The sequence below is a fragment of the Schistocerca cancellata genome, chromosome 11, assembly GCF_023864275.1.
Source record: "Schistocerca cancellata isolate TAMUIC-IGC-003103 chromosome 11, iqSchCanc2.1, whole genome shotgun sequence".
NCBI lineage: Eukaryota > Metazoa > Arthropoda > Insecta > Orthoptera > Acrididae > Schistocerca > Schistocerca cancellata.
The window spans coordinates 133,537,600-133,554,204 of NC_064636.1; the positions used below are offsets into that span (position 1 = coordinate 133,537,600).

Genomic DNA, 16,605 nt, shown 5'->3' on the forward strand with positions numbered 1-16,605 from the left:
GAAAAGATAGAGATACTGACAATGCACGGCAAAGAAATATTTTTTATGCGATATAATTATAAATTAATCGTTTTCGTACTTTTTCCCTTACTGGTACTGTGAAAGCTTACTTGTCATCAAATTACATAATTCTATTCCGCCGGGCAGTATCCAATAGGTCTGGACTGAGTCTCCGTACACTCTCCGTCCGAGCACGCCTTGCAGTTTCCAATGCTACCGACCGGCCGCCAGGTCATCCTCAGCCACAGGCGTCACTGGATGCGGATATGGACTGGCACGTGGTCAGATCACCGTTCTCCCTGCCGTAGGTCAGTTTATGCGACCGGAGCCGCTACTTCTCAGTCGAGTAGCTCCTCAGTTTGCATCACAAGGGCTGAGCGCACCACGCTTGCCAACAGCGCTCGGCAGACTGGATGGTCACCCATCCGCGTGCTAGCCCAGCCCGACAGCGCTTAACTTCGGTGATCTGACGGGAACCGGTGTTACCACTGCGGCGAGGCCGTTGGTCTGGATTCAGCTTGCGACTGTCGAAACGTGTGGCTGTGTATTTAGACTTAGAAGCTTAAATTTTCCAGAAGACCGAGGGACCGCAGAGGTGTGACTCTCAAATAAATTTCAACGTGTCACCTTCAAATGTTTCTGTAGCAGAGGGGCCATAAGAATTGACGTGCGAAACCCTGAAAATGAGGAAATGTAACAGGGTGAAATGACTCATACGGTGAGGGGTGCCTCCCAACGGTGTTGAGGGGAAGCATTTCGGTATACAAGGTGTGCATCTCTGCTTCCGCCGTTTGCCGGTAGCTGGCGACAACGGTAAGCAGCGGTCGAAAGAAAGAGATCGCAGACGTCAGGCAGTTAGCTGGGACCTCGGTCAACATAACCTCATTCAAAAATGGTTCAAATGGCTCTGAGCACTATGGGGCTTAACATCTATGGTCATCAGTCCCCTAGAACTTAGAACTACTCAAACCTAACTAACCTAAGGACACATACACATCCGTGCCCGAGCCAGGATTCGAACCTTCGACCATAGCGGTCGCGCGGTTCCAGACTGAATCGCGTAGAACCGCTGGGCCACTCCGGCCGGCTAACCTGATTCGAACATCAGTCGATTTGTGTCTGAATCATAAAGTTGTACTTGATTGAAAATGTCAGTTTACGAGCCTAATTCTCGTAATTTGCGGGATGTGTTTCTGTTTTGTTTCAGTACGAAGAAAACAGCGGCTGAGTCTCATCGAATGCTCTCAAGAACGTATGGCGAGGACGCTGTCAGTGAAAGAAGGTGTCGTGAGTGGTTTCAACGCTTCAAGAACGGTGATTTTAACGTCGTAGACCGGCATAGCGGTGGAAGAGAGAAAGTTTTCGAAGATACAGAATTGGAGACATTGCCGAGTGAAGACTCTCGTCAAAGTGAAGAACAATTAGCACGATTAGTGGGAGTGACACAGCAAGCCATTTCAAAGCGTCTGAAGACTATGGGCACGATTCAGAAAGAAGGAACTTGTGTCCCATGTGAGCAGACAGCAAGAGACGTTCAACGGCTTTTGTGTGTTTCTGAACAGTTCAGAGGCAAAAGCAGATGGGATATCAGTATCGCATTGTGACCGTGGACGAAATATGGGTTCATTACGATATCCCCATGATATTTTTTCTGTTAGGGTTATCCCGCCCTTGATGCGCGTCGACGGCCAAACCGAGTATTCACGGCTCCAAGCTCATGCTCTGCATTTGGTGGGACCAGCTCGGCGCCGTGCACTAGGATGTTTAATTTTGCATCTCAGGTATCGAACGATAACACGTCAGGGCTGAGATCAGGAAGTTAAGAAGCGTCAGTCATCGCACTGGTCGGTCTTATGTCTTGCCTACTTGTTTGACGGTGACGAGTGGAGCAGAAATGCGGCCCACAGCTCTGCAGGCGGCGCAGTCCGGGGCCATGGCGTGGAGCCGAGGCGCGGCCGCCTCCAGGGCGGGGGAGACTCGGGCCGGCGAGGAAGTGGCGGGCAGCAGGCGTGGCAGGGGGCAGCACGGCGCAGGCGATCCAGGGCCGGGGGGGCCTCTGAGCTGCAGGTGGCGTGTCGCAGGAGGTGGGTAAAGAGAGGTACGAGGCCTCCAAGTAAAGAGTAAGTAATTGAAAACGTATCGTGATGAAGTCTCTGTTGGCAAAAGTTTCCATATCACTTCCACATTTCAATCTCTTGCTGGGTCTGCCAAGAGGACGGTAACCATGAGAAAGACATCGATTAACCAAAGAAAGAGTAGGAGTAGTGTAACAGTTCGAGTGTGGAATATCGGCAGTTTCGACATGGAAGAGATGCTAGAAAACCTGGAGAAAGAATAACAAAGCCTCAGCTCAGATGTAGTGGGCTCAGTGAGAGGAAATGGAAGGAATATAAGGATTTCTGTATTGACAGATGTGGCGTAATGTCAGTAGTATAAAATGGCTAGGACACTGTAGAATAAGGTGGTATGGCACAGAGTGATCTACTTTGGACAAGTCAATGGTAAGGATGTCCTAATCAGAATCGGAAATATACATGCTGACGTCACAAGTAGAAGGTGAACAGATTGAGATAGCGTATTATAATATTTAAATCCCTCACCCCAGCCCACCCATGCGCAATGCGAGTTACGGAAAATGGGTTGGTGTTAGTAGGGTTAATTGGTAATTCAGTATGCGAAGGAATATGATAATCTACTGACAAGTACTATCAGTTAGTCTGGGTTACAGCTCCGCACAAAGTTGGTGCTGTGAATCATTGCCAGATTAGCTGAGGGGCGTTTGGCAGTATAGTTGTCTGGTATTGCTGGAAGATCACGCCTGACTGATAAAGCAAGAAACGCTGAAGAAATGGCCGGGTATATTCTCCACACTTACATAACCTCCCATCACTCACCAATGGTTACTTTCAGTTACAGTTCATCACAGCATGATACGAAACCTCGTAATGTACATCGCTACCAGTTAGCCAGGGAATGTCTCGATTGTGTAGATGGGTGTGAGCCAGTAGTGAATAAAGAGACGTTGTCCTGTTGGAAGATGGCTTGCCATTGATTTTTCAAGAAAAATTACAGAAAGAGGCAGCTGCATTATTCACAGTTTTGTGCTCATTCGTGGAGTTACTGTAGCTTATAGTTCAGCACAACATGATACCCAAAGTAGTTACTGCATATCACAACCAGAGGACCTAAAGAAACGTTGCGTCGTGGAGTTCAGTGACACGGTTATGAGCAATGTGTCGTTGTCCACCCCGAAGATACCGTGCCGTCATTTTGTACGAGACGCTGTGGAAAATGCCAGCTGTATTCTCCACAAGTCTTTGTTTGTGCAAGGAGTGCTGGAGGTTACGTTAGGTTACATTTTGAAAAGTTAGCACATTATATGAGTACCATTATATGAGTACACCAGAATGTGTGGGATTGTGGAGCTCTGTTATCGGGTGTTGAGCAAAGGATTGTCGCTTGCTCGAAGATAGTATCCCAGTGTAGCAGAATGGGCCATATGTGTCGTTTACACTTTTGTTTTCCCTCAACAAATACTAGATGTTATTTCTGTTTAATATTCTGTATAGTACAGTACCCAAAGCGTATAAGCTCATCAGTGGCTCCTTATCTGATGTATGTCACATAATGTTTATCTGTATGACTCAGTGATAACAAAAGGTGTGTTGTCATGTTGGAAGGTCATGTCCCATCGTTTCTCGTAAGAAACACAGCAGAAAGTGCATACTGTATTCTGCACACTTCTTTGTTGCCTCAAGAAACAGCAGCAGTCCCCAACAACACGATGGACAAAAATGGTACTGTTTATCAATGCCAGACTCGTTGAAAAACGTCTGTGATTGCACAGATGTGAGACCCTGAATTGTTAAAGGGATCATGTCTCCTGTTAAATTTGTAATAAGCGCTGCAGTAAGGGATGCGTGCATTCTCCACGCCTTTGTATTGCCTCCGCAAACACGAGCAGTTGCTCGTACTTTGGGCTACACTTCTGCACAACGTGATAACCATAGTTGATGCAGTGTTTCACTGCCACAATAGCTGAAGAAGTTTGCAGTACTACCCGACCCAGAAACGAGTAAACAGTAAAGGTGTTTTGTGCTGCTGCAAAGTAGTGTTCTAATGAATTCCCTAGAAATGTTGCAGAAACAGTCAACCGTATCCTCTACACTTGTGATCCCCTTCAACGAAGACTAATGGACAGCTTAGGCTAAAGTTCAGCGCTATACGATACAGAAAGTTGGAACAGCGCCTCATATCCAGTTAGCTGATGAATGTGAGTGTTTTTGGAACTGTGTGGAACATTAAAGATTAAAAAGGAGTTGACCCCTTGGGAGATCATGTTTCACTGACTTTACAGCCTGCTCTTTCTGCAGGATTTTTTTCGCAATCTCCACATTTCTGTGTTCCCTCAACAAACACTATGGGTCAAATTACAGTAGAGTTCAACACAATATCATACCTGAAGTTGGTGCTGTACATTAATACCAGATGAGCTGAAGAATGATTGGGATTGTGGAACTGTATAATCCAGTCGTGAATAAACGAGCATGGTCCTGCTGAAAGGTTCAGGTACTATTAATTTTGGAAGAAACACTGCAGAATGAGCCATAAGAATTCTCCTCACTTCTGTATTTTCTCATCTGACCCTAGAGTTTTTTTTTCCCCCAACGTGTCCAAACTTGGTACTGTACAACACTGACAGGTGAAGTGAAGAGTGTCTGGGATTGTGGTGCTGTATGATTGATTAATGAGTAAAGAGGCATTTTCATGTTGGAAGATCAAGTACCACAGATAACATAAAAAGGCACATCACATATGGCCTGCTTTGCACAGTCATTCATGTTCACTATAAAGTTTACTTTAGTTTATGGTGTCTCACAACACGACAGCCAGACAGTGTACTGTACATTACTGCCACACCAGCTTCACAGCATATGGGATTGTGCCACAGTCTCCACTAGCAGATCAGTGGGCCTCCTACCGCTGCAAAATCATATCTCAATCACATCGGAAGCAATACTGCACACAGAGGGTGCCTTTTTTTCTCTCCATTTTTCAGTGTTTTGTCGAAAAACAGTGGGGTGTACTTCAGGTCACAGTTCCCTACAACGTAAAGGCAAAAGGTGGCTCGTACGTCACTGCCAGATGGCTGACATGACGTCCAGTGCTGTGGTGCCGTCTGGTCCAGTTCTCACTTAAGTCGTGTTGTCGCACTGGTTGATCACGTTCCGTCGTTTTTCAACAAACAGTGTAGAAAGAGCTAGCTGCACTCTTCACATTTCGATGTTCCCACAACAGACATTAGAAGTTACCTAGTGTACTTTATTCCGTAACATTATACATAAGTGTTGCGTCTAGGAATCCTGCATACTCGCTTCGCTAGACGAACAATCAAACAACTCGTTAATGAGTTTTATTACAACAAGACAAGTAATAATAGTTAACACTGATTTGAGAATTCTTGTAGTGGTTTACACATGACTATCCAGAAGTGCAATTACACAGATACGTCGCAAGCAAAGGGTGACATACAAGGTAATCAGTCTTACCCAGAGTAAACAAACAAGTCTGTGCTGCATAGTGTGGCTAACGTTGAAGCTGCCGTCGAAGGTGCCCGCCACCAGTGGGGCTCGGCGCTCACGTCGTGTCCACGTGGGGGCCGCCGCTGCCGCCTTGTCGCCCTGGAGGGAGGCCGGTCACCTGACCTCCTCTCACAGCCTTCTCTCCTCTGTCGTGTGCCGGCGCTGACTTTACGCCACAACAGTTGGTCGTCACTGTGCATCACTACCAGATCAGCTGAGCAATTTCTGCAATTGTGGAGCTGCCTGATCGACTAGTGAGTGTAATGGTGTGGTCCTGCTGGAAGATCATATCCCGCTGGTTTTGTAATAAATGGTGCAGATAGGGATGGCAATAACCTACATATTTATTCTAAAAACACTAGAGGTCACCTTAGGTTACAGATTCACGCAAAGTGGTACCACTGCAAGGTGAGATGTGGGACTACGAGGCAGTGAGACTCAGTAATGCATTAAGGTGCATTGTTGTGTTGGAAGATCATTTTCCATTGTTCTTGCAAGAAGCGCTACAGGAAATATAGTTTTTCTCCACACTTCCTTGTTGCCTCATAAAACACTAGATGTTTCCATTGGTTCCAGTTCACCACAACATGGTATCCAACGGTGGTAACGCATGTCACTGGTGGAAGGACTGGGACGTATGTAGGAGTGTAGCACTGTATAACCCAGTCACTGAACACGCAGTGTTGATGGCCTCAAAAGGAGTGGATGCTGAGCTGTGATAAAAATTGCTGTTTCGAAGAGCGCGCCGCAGCGCGTAGTGTGAAGCAGTCGCCCTCCGTTTCTGGCGGTGGCGCCGCTGGGGCAGTCGCAGCTTTGGTGTCTCCTTCTGGTGGGAAAGGGGAAAGGTTGCCTGTTCACGTGCATTTAAGAGGCGCTATGAGCTCGCCAGAAGGCGAGTCTTGACAGTTGGTCAGCCGGGTCAGTATGGTCCAGTCAGTGTCGGTCTGTTGTCCGGAGTGCTAGCATGTGTTAGCCCGCCAGTCTGCTCGAGTTTGCTCAGGAAATGGTCGTTGGCGGTCGGATCGATGAGTTGGTCGGTCGCGCACTGAGACACGAGATGACTTGTCCGCCTTGAGCGTCGGCGCGTGTGAGGTCGCCACGTGAGTCCAGTGGGCCGCGCCGTATAGCGACGGTTAGTGGCTTCGCGGCCGGCACGAGAGCAGCAGGAGTCAAACCACGACATCGGGCTGGCCGGTGCGAGCTGCGACGCCGTGAGACGGGAGATCGGCGCGCCTTCCTGCGTCCGTTGAAGCGGCTGGCAGCGGACGGTTCGGGAGAGCGTTTTGGGGGTGCTGCGCCAAGTCTTCGCCAGACATCGCAATTTATTAGAAGTTAAGTGATTCGTGATGTGTTGTTTCATTTTCTTCTTAAATTCTACTTGTTTTCTTGGTCAGTCTGTCGTCCCCAGCTTGCTCGTCTGTCTCCCGTCCGCATTTGTTAGGCAGTTAGTGTCTGTCTGTCTCTCTGCCATACGTTAATAGTTGTCTCTGTCATGTTTGTCGGATTCGGTGTATTAATGAATTTATTGCTTGAAGTGTAACGGCCGAATTCCTGAAATATGCTTTTAGTGCAAGATTGCATTTCATGTGTTTTTATTTAAATGGTCATTTTAGTATACAAAGTTGCCACCCTTCTACCGTACGACTCTTTTTTTTTAATCAAGTTCTACCTTCGGTGGCAAGTTAATCTTTTAATGTGAGTGTTTTGTACCATTTCCATCGACCTACGGGGTGCATAGTTTAAGTGCTTCTGTGAGTTGTTAAAATTTTTAGTTGAAAGTAATCTGGTGTGTTGCAGATTTGCACCAGTGTAGTCTCTCAGAGGTTGTTGTGAGCGGTCGTTACTACGGCCCTGTCGAAATGGAGCAGCAAGGTTCTCAGCCCGAAAGTTCATACAGTCAAAAATTTGTTATTTCTGCCTCTGAATAAATTGTAACTTGATATTTAGAGGGTGCTTTCTGATTATAATTTTAAATCTGTTTCTAAAGAAAAGCCTATAGGAATAAAAATTCCATTTGCTGAAAGAAATTTCATTTTTTTTCATAAGTTACCCACTGGCAAATACTTCCACAATCACATAGTGTGATTAAATGTGTTAATGTTCTTGAAGAATCGCTAATAAATAAAGCAAATACTTAAAAAAAAGGTTTTGAAAGCAAATTCACGGCTCAGATGCATTCTGCTTGCTTTACTGTTCCTTGAATCTGCCAGCTGTGATTATATTTTCTATTGTGCTGTGTTATAAGCTTAATGTTGGTAATGTCTGTCACTGTCGATCGAGTTGAGAAATATGTGAGTGCTTCGTCGCGTTTAACGGTGAATGTGATAAAGATGCATTCTTCTGCTGGAAAGTAACGTCCTACTTATGTAGGAATTGTAGCATAATACACTTGATATGTCTTGCGGAGTTCAACGACACCTCATAAGAGACGAGAGATATTTCATGTTAAGACTTGGAACTCACAGTGTATCCCATATGTTACTCCCATGTTAAAGTGTGTTCCTGCGTAGAAAGTGAATGAGGGACTTGTGCTGCTGGAAGATGACGGCTGAAGGATGTTTGAGGCATAGTTGGAGTCTGGCCTGAATGAAACTAGCAAACCTTGTGTGAGATGAATGAAAGAGATGAATTATCACAGCTTCTAATTGTCCACAATGGAAATTTAAAAATAGGTCCAGTGTTCACTAAGAGTGGAAAGAAGTAATAGCTGGGTGGGTGGAACTGTGTCATTCAGAAAGTGAGTGAGTAAGGAATGTGTTGCTGTGAGATGACATCCCAGTGAAGTCGACAGAGCGGCAGCACACCAGGTTGCGCCTATCCTGCCGATTCCGACTTCCTGGAGCAAACGACCCTGTTTATTTTAGATAACCCTTCGCGACAACGTGATAGTCAAACTCGGTTCTTTATCTCGCTCTCTGAAGTGACCTGACTTACATCTGACATGGAGGAGCCATGTAGCACAGTGACACATATTCCTTGTCTTCCTGTAGAATGACATCACACTTGTGCTGCAGTAATGCAAAAATAATGGTACCTTTTCTGCCAGAGTTCCCCGTTCCCTGAACATTTCAGAAGTAATATATAAGGTTATGGTTCTGCCTAACATTATACCCAAAATTTCTAATGGAGTGTACATGTGAAGTCTTCTACCCGAAGGTCAAGTCCTGGTGATGTGAGGAACAGTGTGAGAAGAGGCATGACGTGTCGCGGAACCTTTGGTGAGCCCTCAACGCAGACGTGGGGTAACGTAACGTTACAGATCTGTCAGTCATGTTATGTACTATCGGCCCTGCATGATAGTGCCGCTTAGGAACTTCTACGAAAGTAGAGGTTTGTTGTGGAGTACGCTAGTAAATTTGCAATTTCCATCTTAAAGTACACGATCCACTGAGGAGAGGGAAGGCCAAAGAGGAGGTGGATTATCCAGCACGCTTCAGTCGCCTGTTACGAATCATCTTTGGTGGCAGTTTGGCACAACACGATATGCGAATGTGCCCCTGTGTGTCATGGTGAGGTGAGGTGAGGTGTATTTTAGCGGTAGTGGAGCTATTTATCGCAGTGTGTGAAGTGCGTGGTCTTGCTAGAACGTAAAGCAATTCCAGAGTCGCAGGGACAGCAGAAGGTAGAGATGGTTATAGCCATCGCCCTTCAGTTTACCGGCAACGAACCGAAATGGTTATTTTAAGTCATAAATCCCCCAGACATGAAACACAGGGTGGGTAATGTACGCTTCTGTCATCGACATTGAGCTACACGTGGGGGGGTGGAGCTGTGCAACTGTTGTGGTGAGTAACGAAACTTTGCCCCACTGTGGGATCGGACACCTCTAATGCGTCAGTGTGGCGACACGACACGGAGGATGGACCCTGGAGTCTGTTGCGTTAACAGACCCTGAGGCTTCTGTCAGGTTACGGTGAGCTACACAGCTGGACCTGCGAGGCGACGTGACGAGCGCCACAGCAGGCAGTGCTGTGCGACGCGCAGAGTGGCGAGTGGGGCGTTGTCGTCCTGGAAAGTCGCGCCCGGCTGGTGCGTCTGCCGCAGCCGCCGGCCTACCCTCACCCCCCGTCCCCCTGCCACCGCTACCTGCTGGCGATCGAGAATGAGCGTATAGTGGCCATATCGTCAGCAGGTCACGTTTCTCGAGAACAAGAATAAAGAATACCTGCGCCGAGGTGCCACTCCTACTCCACACAGGCCACAATGAATTCCGATGACCATTATAGGAGAGTTAACAACTCAAATAAACATATTAAGATACTAGTCAGATTGGCAAGGCGAACTGCATATTGCACTTCCCCAGAACTTGATATTCAGTATGGTCCAGTCGTGCCACAAGATATAGCTGCACTCATCTTGTGGGAACACCACTGTAATTAGTCGAATGCACCCTACATATTATCGTGTTCGTTCGAGAATCTCTAGAGGTTTCTTTACATTGTAGTACACCACAACAGCACTGGTACCGTGTTTCAACGAAATGAGGTAAGCAACCAACACCTTAGAGACCAATGGTGTATAACAGAGTAATCAGGTGAGGGGTGGTGTCCCATTGCTTCAAAGTGTTCAAATGGCACTGAGCAGTATGGGACTTAATATCTGAGGTCATTAGTCGCCTAAAACTTAGAACTAATTAAACCTAACCAAGCTAAGGACATCACATACATCCATGCCCGAGGCAGGATTCGAACCTGTGACTATAGCAGCAGCACGGTTCCGGACTGAAGTGCCTAGAACCGCTCGGCCACAACGGAGGGCGGTGTCCCATTGAAAGTTCACATTTCACAAATGTAGGGAGGGTAGCTACACAGGCAGCATGTATGTCCCATAACTGAATATTCTTCCAAGTATACCAAAGTCTCTTTTTGGTAAACATTCCATCGAATATACCACATGTTATGGGCCCTGTATGTCAAAGCTAGAAACACTTAAGAAGATTTGAAGCTTTTTAGATGAGCAATGAATCATCATACTGCTGGTACTGAACGCCTCGTTCCTGTTGTGGGAGCAGCAGCGGAAAAAGCTGTATATATGCTGCACTCTGGTGTTTTGTGTAAAGATATTCCAGCAGAATTTTAGTTCATGGTACACTATAACTTGTTAACCTAATTTTTTCCTGTATTGTACAGCCTGGTGAGCTAAGGGACAACTTGCAGTGCTGCACAGTACAGTCACAGAGTGAGGGCGTGGTCGTGTTGAAAGTGCATGTCTTGTCGAAAGTATATCATTCACAGTTATGCAGGCACGTGGTGTACAGTATCATAAAATTCTTTGGGATGTATTAACTAGTGCAGGGCCTGTATGCCATTGGTAATGAACTTTAGGATAATTTATAAGAGTGGAGCCTGTTAGGAAAATTGGGAGTAGTATTGCGTTGTCTTGCTGGAACACTAATGTTGTGGTAAAAGCAGCGGAAGGGGCTAGATGTACCCCACTCACTTTTGCATTACTGTAGGACTGTTGGTGGCTCATAGTGGTTCACCTGACTGGTATTGGAAACCGACTGCCCAGTCGACTGTTTTATCGTTCCGGATGTTTTCTCAGGAGAGTGACACAACCAGATGGAACTGGTCTGGTCTCTGTCTGGTGTCAGGTACACGAATATTTCACAGTGACTCTCAGGATCCGAGTGGCCTAAGTTGATGTGGGGCAACCGATTGGCAAATCTCTGAGTGTCATGTCTCTTGTATGAATGCCTGCACTGGGTCTCTGCGTTTGAGTGCTTACACTGACTCTTTTCTTCAAGGGTAGGCTGCCAGACAAAATTATTGATCAGTTGGAACAATACTACAAGATGCCAATGGAAGTGATAGCCACGATCTTTTTGTCTGAATCAGAAGGCCAGTGTGGGCTGTCTTCTGTCGTCAGACGACACACCCGGGCTTCAGCTTCACCCTCCCGGGCCAGATTCACGCTGCAAGTATCACTTCTCAGACACTTCACACAGCTTTGAATGGTCCATCTTTGGAGCTGTCAGGGAAATTATAAAACCCACTTAGAGACCTGGCACGCGTTGACTTGCTGAAGGAGTGACTGCGCAGACAGGTTCAGGGCCCAAATGAGTCATCCAGCAATCCTGTGTGGACATCAGTATCGACACTGAATTTTGTGGGGAAGTAAGACACGAGAACTGGGTGGTCTGTAGTGCTATAAGGGGGCGATCAAAAAGTTTGCATTCGAAGGCCGCACAGTCCACGAAGAGCGTGCCACACAGTGTGTGTTGTCCCCCCTCCGTCACCGGGTTGAAGATCCCCGTCTGGTGGAACACTTTGTCCGCAGCTGTCTGCTGCACACTCTCGTCCCACGGGAATCGTTGGCCTTTTTAAGGGACCGAAGCCGCGACAGTCGCATGGGGAGGCGTCGGGGCTGCAGGGCGGCTGCTCGGCCGCCTCCCACTCGCGTGGGCGTGGCTCCCGCGACGCGGCCCCGTGCGTCACCTGAGGCGGCAGGCCCCCCCCCCCCCCCCCCCGCACTTCAGTGGTCTCTGGCACACCGGCTGTCCCGCACTCGTCCTTCAGTCTCCCGTCGCTGTCTGGCCGTGTTTGTCCTTCGGCAGCCGGGAATAAAATAACAGCACGTTTGTCACGTTTGGACGTACTTGCTAATGATGGTGTCACAGTTGGACTTAGTGCACTTGCCGCACGCACGTAGAAGAGACACGAATGTAAGTTTCACTCATTTCACACTTTACAAGCTATTTCTGAAAATTTACATTTTCAGTTGCATCTTTAACTAAATCTCTGGAACCACTTGGACTCGGCTATTCAGATTTTCAGATAGCTGCAACGTACATATACCGAGTGTGCAGAACTGACCTCGAAACAGTTAAAATCATTTTGCACGGAGTTGGAAATATTACGCGATATTCAACCGTATAGTCAGAATATTTTACTTGCCAAACTAGCGACTGAAATGCAGTCACTTGTGTCCAGTACACTAAGGACATGTAAAAGTTGCATGTTCGTTGCTGCAGTGGCTTCAGAAATACAGGGAAACCTCAAGAACAAAGTCTCACACTGACAACAGAGGGCACTGCAAGCCCGCTTAAGGCCTCTCCGGGAGGGAGGATCGGTCTGATGACGCGACGGAGGCAACATGTGGGACACTACGGAAAAGATAAAGGATGCAGTTTCGGCGTGACAGGCAACAGAGGTTTCGAAGTGTTGAACTCAAGTAAGACAGAAGCGGTACACATTTCTGCGAAATTTCTAAATTCATTGGGCAAGTTTCCTACAAAAGACACAAGAAGCTTCAGGTTAGCAGACAAAACCAAACATCAGCAAGAAAAGTCAAAACGGTGTTTTGGAATGATTTGTGATTATCTCGAAGAGCACAGTACAATGAACAGCCATTACTATTTGGATTTGCTTTTAAACAAGTTGAAGCCAGCCATGAGAGTCAGATGTCGTGAATCTAAGAGGAGAGGTGTGATTCTCCAACATGACAACGCGCGTTCTCATATTGCTCAACTAACCCGTGAAACCATCGCCAAATGGTCTGGGAAGTACTGCTTCATCCCCCTTCAGTCCTGATTTAGCGCCTAGTGATTTCCATTTGTTTGGTGTACTGAAGGAGGCATTATGTGGCAAGAGGTTCCAGGACAACGAGGACGTGAAAAAGCTTGTGCGAAATTGGTTCAAACATCAAGATAAAGAGCTTTCTGCAGCTGGAATAAAAACGTTTGTAGCCTATTGGAACAAGTGCATAAATGTTCAAGTGGATTGTGTTGGATATTAGAAAAAGTATTGTTTTGTAAGAATGACGCTTTTTCTCCAGACCAATTTAGCTACTCAATGACCCTCTTACTATTAGACATTCGAAAGAAAAATTCGTCTGTAGAATCTCGAATATAGGAAGGACGGACAACTAAGAGAAGTAAAGTACACACCGCTTAGCACCTCATGACTGAAAAGAATAACGTACCGAAGAACAGAAAAGAAATTAGGGGAACTGTTCGATGACAATCAGTTGGCTTTAGGAAAGGTAAAGGCGCCAGAGAGGTAGTTATGACGTTGCGCTCGATAACGGAAGTCAGACTTACAAACAACCGAGACACGCTTATAGTATCTGTCGACATAGAAAAATGAATCTGCAGCCTAAAATGGTACAAATTTTTGGAAATTCTCAGGAAAACAGGTCTAATCTTTAGGAGGGGAAAACGGGTGATATGGTATCAAGTCAAGAATCAAAGGTGAAAAAATAAAAATGAAAGACCAAGAATGAAGCACTCATAATACAAAGAGAACAAGACGGGGATGCGGACTTGAGCTCCTAATACTGAATCAATACAGCGGAGAAACAATGACTGAAATGAAAGAAGAGTCCCGGAGTGGGATTTAAATTCAAGGTGAAACGATATCGGTTATAAGGTTCGCTGATGTCATTGCTATCGCGAGTGAAGATGAGATACAATCGCAGGGCCTGTTGAACAAAATAAGCAGCCTATTCAATCCAGAATGTGGACTGAGAGTAAAGCAAAGACAGAGGGAACAGGTGAAGGGTATAGAAATGACATTAGGAGGAAAGTTGGGATCAAAATTGGGGACCTCGAAGTTGACGATATGAAGTAATTCTGCTATCTTGGAACCAAAAATAACACACGAAGGAAGGAAGCAAAGGCGAATATGAATACAGTCTAGTGCGGACGAGAAAGGGAAATTCTTGATCGAAAGCAGTCTTGCAGTGCCAATCACCAGCCTTAATTTGAGAAAAGATTTTTCGAGGATGTACGTCAGCATTGCGTGCGAGCGTGATACGCACTGTGGGGCAGCCGGAACAGGGGGGAGGCGAGACCTGCCGTGGGCGGCAGTCAGCAGTCAGCAGTCAGCAGTCAGCAGTCAGCAGTCAGCAGTCAGCAGTCAGCAGTCAGCAGTCAGCAGTCAGCAGTCAGCAGTCAGCAGTCAGCAGTCAGCAGTCAGCAGTCAGCAGTCAGCAGTCAGCAGTCAGCAGTCAGCAGTCAGCAGTCAGGCTGGGGGAAGACCCGGCACCGCCCACGCTCTTGCCTCTCAAACATCACGAGGGGGAAAAGTTAGAGCACTCAGTATTCGAACACAGAAAAGTGCATATTTTCACAAAAATATTACTCCAATGCGCTACAGTAATGGATTTATAAATTTTCAACACATCGAACTAAAATAAAAAAAAACGCCTGTCGTGCAGTGAAACGTCTTAAATCCGCCCGCTTGAATTTTTTGTGAGAAAGTTCTCTCTGGAGGGGTGGTCTTGTTAACGGCTGGTAAAGATAAAATGCGAAACTGAACTCAATTGTTTAAACAATATTATGAAAACAGCTGCTCCACTGAAAACCAAGCCCTTACACTGTATTAATAGTCGTAATAGCGAGAATGCAGAGCTGTGCAGAATTCCCTAATCGTTAAGCTCAACTGGAAAGCTTTGCTGTCCGGTTCACAGCATAACGTGCTAGGATACACAACGCCACCAACATTGTCCATTACGTGTGTACCTCGTTGGCAAAACAGCTGCCTCCGAGCGTTTTACTGCGACATGAGGTAGGTCCCGCAGACAGATCTTAAAAACTGTACTGTGTTTTTTTCCCAAAATTATTTCGGCTATTCACAAGCGACACGTTGTCTCCTCCATCCCTTCTATCGTAGGTTCGGTGAACGAAGCCAGCAGTGAGAATTGCGACGTTGCAGTTTGCAGCACATTACTCAGGAGTATGGGGAGGTGTTTACAGGAAACGTTGCTCACGCGACACAAACGACAGGAGGCAAATCCGCTGAATAGGTTAGGCGTCCACTTCACGCAGGAGGCGGCTTCACGGGTAGAAGGGGCTGTGTCTCGTGGACTGGGCGATTTTCTTGGGTTAGAGGGTGTCGGGAAAACGTAAGAAGGGCTTCAGTTATCAAACGGTGCAGGCCGAACACAGGAAGAACTTAGATACAGGAACCAGCGGAATAACAGATGTAAACTGTCGTAGCTGTGTTGGGAAAGTACGAGAGCTACAAGAGCTAATAGAAAGCACTGATGCTCAAATTGTTATAGTCACAGAAAGCTGGCTAAAGACGGAAATAAGTTCAGACGAAATATTTCCGAAGAACCTAACGGCGTTCAGAATGGATAGGCTAAACACGTTCGACGGTGGCGTGACTGTTGTTGTCATGTTTATCTTGTCGCGAATTTTGAAGTAGATACTTCCTGTGAGTAAGTATGGGCAGATAATAATTGATTTTTTTTTTTTTTTTTTTTTTTTTGTGGTTTCAGGGCGCACAACTTCAATGGTCATTAGCGCCCTGACTACTCGAAGAATGCACCGCGAGGCACAAGTTGACAACAACAACTAAAAGGGAAAACACGATAAAAGAGACGGACAGGCATAGGATTAAAAAACAACATCATCAAATGTCCTTAGCGAGGTGTGTCAAATTGATAAAACGAAGAACACGAGCAGCTGCTCGTGGGTCATCCGCTAAAATGGCATCGAAAGTATTAGGCAGGTTAAGATCGAGGCGCAGTGTGTTAAGATCTGGACAGGACATTAAAATGTGTCTAACCGTTAGCAAGTGCCCACATGGGCAGAACGGCGCCGGCGCAGCCGTCAGCAGATGGCGATGGCTGAACCGGCAGTGGCCAATTCTTAACCGGGCCAACACTACCTCCTCCCGACGAAAAGGGCGTGAGGAGGACGTCCAAGCCACGGGAAGAGGTTTTAAGGCCCGAAGCTTGTTGTCGGTAAGTGCAGCCCAATCGGCATGCCACAGCGACACAACGCGCCGACAAATGACCCTGCTAAAATCGGACGAAGGGACACAACAAGAAGCTGTCCGAGGCTGGAGGACCGCAGCCTTGGCCGCGGCAGCTGCAGCTTCGTTCCCAGGGATACCGACATGGCCAGGAACCCACATAAAGCTAACCGGCGTACCGACGTCCACCAGCCACTGAAGAGAGCGTTGGATCCGGTGTACGAAAGGGTGAACCGGGTACGGATCACTGAGGCTCTGGATGGCGCTCAGGGAATCTGAGCAGATGACATAAGCAGAATGTCGGTGGTGGCAGATGTAAA

At 46.8% G+C, this 16,605-nt stretch overlaps 1 pseudogene; it reads right to left on the bottom strand.

Moving 5' to 3' along the window:
- Positions 1 to 389: 389 nt before the first annotated feature.
- On the bottom strand, positions 390 to 507 carry LOC126109037 (5S ribosomal RNA; annotated as a pseudogene).
- Between the last annotated feature and the right edge of the window lie 16,098 nt (positions 508 to 16,605).